Below are 6,044 nucleotides of genomic sequence, written 5' to 3' on the forward strand. Positions count from 1 at the left end.
TCAAATTTGTACGAATAATTTCATCAACGCATGAATACTACATACACTAGTCCACTAAAATTGACTAGAGAAAATTGGGATGAAAGTCTTGCATGTCAAATAACAAATAGAATGAGTAGAAAAAGTAATTTTCAAATTTAGTAGCCAAATAAAAGTTTCTACCTTTTCGATAGATTGTTTGCTTAAAATAATATATTTTTATGAAAGAAGAGTTTGATTTTGTTTTTCAAATAAGCTAAAATTTAAATAATCAAATAATGAGACTATCAAATTTAGTCTTTCAATATATGAGACAACAACAATAACATATCTCATCGTCTTGAGAATATTACAATTGTCACTAAAAAAAGAACATGTCATTCTTCAAACATTTTAATTTATCTAAGATTTAAGATACCCAAAAAAGATATTAAGCAACTAAAACATTATAATTTTTAGTCAGAGCAACCTAATGTTGCATTAATTTTTAAAATTGTAGAGCTCAAAAGGTTATGAACAGAAGTCACTGCACTCTTTTGTTGCTTCAAGGAGATTGAATTGTTGTCGGCATGACAAATCAATATTTGAAAAGCCATTGTCAAAATTGAACCAATTTGTGCATTTTTAGTAATGTAGGTGTCCAAATTGTGGCGACCATCGGGACATATGATGAATCCTGAAGGCAAAATGGAAACTTTGTTGACATCACCTCCATTAAAAATTGAATTGACTGTTGACAAATCAATGGGTGCATAGATTAAAAATGTTCCCAATTCATCAATGGCGGACTCTTGAAGAATAAACATGTTTTTCTCTTCTGGAACATACGGCTGCATTTACATTACAATTATTATTAAAAAAAATACTGTAAGCAGTAAAAAATTACATATGCATATTTTTTCCCTTTACAACAAAATTTTCTTTCATTAATCTCATCTAACATTGTATTATAAAGAAATGTTATTTTCTACATCCTTTTGGAAACCAATGAATAACAAATTTTATAGTTAATTCTTCCTTTTATATAGTGGAATATACTAATAATAATTAGTTTGACAAAAATATTGAAAGAAAAGAAAGTGGAATAATTAATCTAGGAATTGCCTTTCATGTAATATTCAAATATTAAATAGTAAAGTGAAAAAAAATTGCAAGTTATACATTGTGGTGTTATTACATGCCAAAGGAATATGAATATCCATTTTTTTGCCAAGAAATAGTGAAATACCATTTTCTTTATAGATTAAGAAAATAAAAACAAATTATAAACAATTAAAGATGAGAAATACCTGAATGATTGTAATATTGTTTCCTGGAACACATCCTGTTCCTATTCTTGCTAATTCAGTGACAGTATTTTCACCAGCCAAAACATCCCACTAATAATAAAAAAAAGTCAAATTTGAATTAAATAATAAACGAAACAATAATTTTATAGTAAAAATATTAGCTTATGAGATGAGCATTGTAGGATCACATAGTAAAAATAAAAATAAAAAAAGTTATGTGAAATTAATGTCAAGAGATAAACACGTAGACAACAACATGAGAGCGCAAAAATAAGTAGAATAGTTAAAATCAGGACTTTGACTTAATGGTTAGGAAGATTCTTAATAAATAACACATTATACATTTGAAATTATGAGTTCTGATTTTCATACTTATTGTTGCTTTTGCTGGTTTAATATGAAAATCTATAGTGGATCTACAAGTTTACTAAGTTTTGCGTCGATTGGTTAAAAAACAAATTTTACTAGGATTAATAACTCTAAAAAATTTTACAGACGTTTGGAGCATTGTATTAAAAATTTAATGTACAATAAAAGGATACGTAGAAGAAGACGACTATATAACAACATTTCTGTATAATATCTATGTTTTACGTAGAAGACGACGACTATATAACAACATTTCTGTATAAGATCTATGTTTTCTTTAGAACCTACATGTATATTAAGGTTGTTATATTATATGATATTTCTAACGACATTTCAGCGTGAACATCAAAAAAAATATTTGAACAAATCACTCTACTATCAAGATTATAAAACATACCTGACACCTTGAGTTATTATCTTTGAGGAAATTAAAAACATTTCGGCATGAAAGAGGAAGCCAGAGGGAAGTAGCAGCAGTGATAATGAAGCCTTTTTGTTGTGTAATGTCTTCATTTTTTCTTATAGAAACTCTATCTTCACTTTTAAATTTTGACGAAATTGGAAAATCTAATTTTTTTCAGTCATGCTTAGGATTTCACAAAACGTCTTCACCATCCTTAGAGATATTTGCATTACATTTTCGAGGATTTCTGGATCATTGAGCACTGCAAATAAAAAAAAATAACAAAATTAACAAATATATATAACTTATCATTTTAGACTGTAAATGGAGTCACCAAAGTCATTTTTAGAGAATAATTAACTACTTGAAAAAGTATTTATAAAAGATTATTTCAGATTGATCTTACTCATAATAAATTTATCAAAGTAGATGGTGTTTTGATGAAATCATCGAATTTTAATGGTGGTAATAATGATAAGTGTCATTAAAGTGTTGATATAATGCTAAAGTTTATATGATTATGAAGAGAAATGACTTCCCCCAAATTACAAAAAAAGTAATCATATTTTAGCCACTTTAAAGAAATATCATTTTCTTTAATCAAATCGATAAATTACTTATATTTTAAGAAAAATAAAATAAATTTGTGAGCCAAAACACACATCAAAATATAAAAGAGAAATTCAGAAGTAATGTCAGGTACATTTAGGCAAAGAAAAGGAGATTAATTTATTGTTAAATCTTTTACTCAAATAGATTAGTTTCTTATTTCCTAGTTTTAAGGGTACTTTTACTATTTCTAAGTTACGTGAAACATGTGACTTAGCATGTTAAAGTTAATTTTTTTGATGGCTTGAGATAATGTAGAATGTGCATTGCCAAGGCTGGTCATTGTTTTTTGTTAGAGGAATTTTTCTACCTCCCCAGCTCTTTTCTGTTTATCTAGATTTTTTTCCAATTTTCTAATAGTTGTATACCCACATTTTTTTCTTTATCAAATTGGCCTTGAAGTCATAAATTTATTTTACAAAAATCCTTACGTTGTAATATAAATTAAAAAATATAAAGCCGTAAACATATAAAGAAGGGTACATAAAATAGAACCTTGTTTTGGATCATGCCTAGAAAGACTTGTTGGACCCACTTCAACATTATATCTTTCGCACATTCTTTGAAGTGTAACAATCCATCTTTTAGCTCCATATGTTTGACGGTCAATCAATAAAGGCAAAAACATATTATGGACTGGAATTTTTTCATCTACTTGAACATGTTCAATCCAAGTAACCTACATAAGAAAAAATTATTCAAGAAATCAAATAAATATTTAGCTAGATCATTAGTAATATTAACGACATGAAAGTATGTTGGAAATAATAATTTTTTAGAAATGAGATATAAGGTGATGATTTTTTTTAAGACAACACATAGTGAAAGCTATTCATCCATTTTTTTAAAAAATTTGAACATCTTGACATGAACAACTTAATATGGGTCAATGTTCAACATCGAACATAATGTGGATCAATGTTCTAACATCGGTAAATTAAGAGTAATACTGATAGGTCTAATGACTTTATTAACGTATATTTTTAATAATCGTTATTCAATCTAACATAATTCCAAATTATAACATATAAGGCTATTGGTAGGATTGTACAAGAGTATACATATAGTAAAAAACATTTCTAAATGAATAATGGGGACACTTTAAATAGCCCCGAACGTACATTCCATTATTTGGAGTGTTATCGACATTATTTGGAGTGTAATCAACATAACATGACGATCCAAAATTGGATAAATCAAGAACAAATACAGATTTGGTTCTTATATTATATTAATAAAAATAAACATTATGAGATAAGTATCGGTACATGTTAATTTTTTCCTAGATGATATGCTCAAAAATAAGTTATATGTACACACACACACACACACACACACACACCTATATATATATATATATCATTAATTTGATTTGTGAAACAATCTCTCCCAAAAATTATTGTGTAGAATTGTGTACAATAGAACTTTTTGATATATATACATATATATAGATAGGAAAATTACGTACCCTACTTTCTCCATGTTCCAAATCTTGGATTGCACAACCAGAAGGAAATTTCCAAGCATGAGAAGTTTCACCACTTTGGATCTCTTTGATTAGATCATATGAAACATCCACCATAATCCATGGTTTTTCATCAAGTTTTCTAAAATAACGTATAAAGTAATAATCTCTAGCTTCAACTAGAGGAGATAGAATATGTAACTTTTCATACATCTGTTTTCAAGAACCAAGAAAAATGTTCATATTAAAGGAAGATTTTTGAATATATTTTTTAATATAAAAGAAACAAATAAAAAATGATGTAATATGAATTTACCAATTGCATAGAGCCTCCTAAATCTCCCGAATCAAGTATTTCAACAGTCCTAGCTTTGGTGACAATGGTAGGAAACATGTTCATCCATTTGATCTGCATATAACAAATTAAATATTTTTAAGAATATGATTTATGATTAAACAAGAAAGACAATAATACTTCAAAAGCAATTTAACTAACTAGGATCATATATAGCTAAGTAAACAAAGAATTCATCTAAATTGCAGCTTGAGACTCGTGTAATTAACTTAATTTTCTTTTAGTTAATCCTAAAATCGCTATAAAAACTACTTATTGTAAATAGTTTTAACTCTATTTGAACTTATGATAGTCAGTATTTTGTGAGATAAAATCAAATTAAAATAGTCTATTTAAAAGACATAAATTTAAAATCAATCAAAACGACCATAGAATTCGAAAGTCATTGAAAATGGCTAACTTTAGAATATCATTAAGTTAAAAAATTAGATTTTCGAAAAATCATGAAAACATGTTCAATCTTTAACTAGTTTCTCAAGTTTGAAATTTGTATGGTGTGTTTTCGCATGAAAAGCGACTAGTTTTTACCAAATTCTAAAAACATTAGTTACTTTTAAAAACTATATCCAAAAAGTTGTTTGCAATTACAATTTTTCTCTTTTCAACACATGGGAGAGCTAAAATATAAAATGAAGTAATTAACCCTTTCATTATACCATTGGCACATTCTAAGAATATATATATCAATTTAAGCAAAAGTAGATAATATATACCAGTCATAAGGTATAACGTGAAAGTATCAACGACACTTACCGAATCAAGAAAATTTTGGATCAACTCAATTACATTCATTGGCACCACTCCATAAACCTTTGATGATTCAAATCGAGTTGTCGGTGATTCGCCAGGCTGATTTGGATTTGAAAATATTTCCTCATAATTCTCCCAATTCAATAAAAATTCATTACTAATTGATGATTTAATAGAAATTGGAATATCGAATTTTAAAAGTTCTGCCATTTCATTTAATGCTGCAATAAGTAACCCCAAAATAATTGATTTCTCCCTGTTATTATGATGAAATTCATAATTTTCTTGTGGCGATGGAGACATTAATGAGGATATATTATCACTTATTGAATGAGCTCTAGCATTATTGTTGTTATTATTATTATTATTATTATTATTATTATTATTATTATTATTATTATTTTGAAGAAAAGGAGGATGATATGCAGTGGAAGATCCACTTATATTTTGGCTCAACAAACTCTCAAAAGATGTATTAGATTTTGGTATGCTTTCGTGCTGCAAAATGAAAAAAAAAACAAACTAAATAGCAAATCTTAATTAAGTCACTTATTACTATACTAAGTGATCATATAACATACTTATCATATATCATCAACATCATCATATTTCTGTAATCAAATTTACGTCATATTCTATACTATTAAATATATTTGCAAGTTATGTCAATGTAGAAATTTTTATGTTGTTCTTGTTAGGTCGTTATACTTTTTCATACCTAGTTTCCTTTTTGAGTTGTTAATTTGATATTAAAGTTTAATTAACTTTTAATTGATTTTACAGAAATATATTTAGTACGAAAAATGTTCACTATTTCTACCATTT

At 26.9% G+C, this 6,044-nt stretch overlaps 1 pseudogene; it reads right to left on the reverse strand.

Annotated features, from left to right (window-relative positions):
• Window positions 1-298: 298 nt before the first annotated feature.
• LOC107016578 lies at window positions 299-4,509 on the reverse strand (annotated as a pseudogene).
• Between the last annotated feature and the right edge of the window lie 1,535 nt (window positions 4,510-6,044).

Source organism: Solanum pennellii, chromosome 4, assembly GCF_001406875.1.
Source record: "Solanum pennellii chromosome 4, SPENNV200".
In the NCBI taxonomy this organism is placed as follows: Eukaryota; Viridiplantae; Streptophyta; class Magnoliopsida; order Solanales; family Solanaceae; genus Solanum; species Solanum pennellii.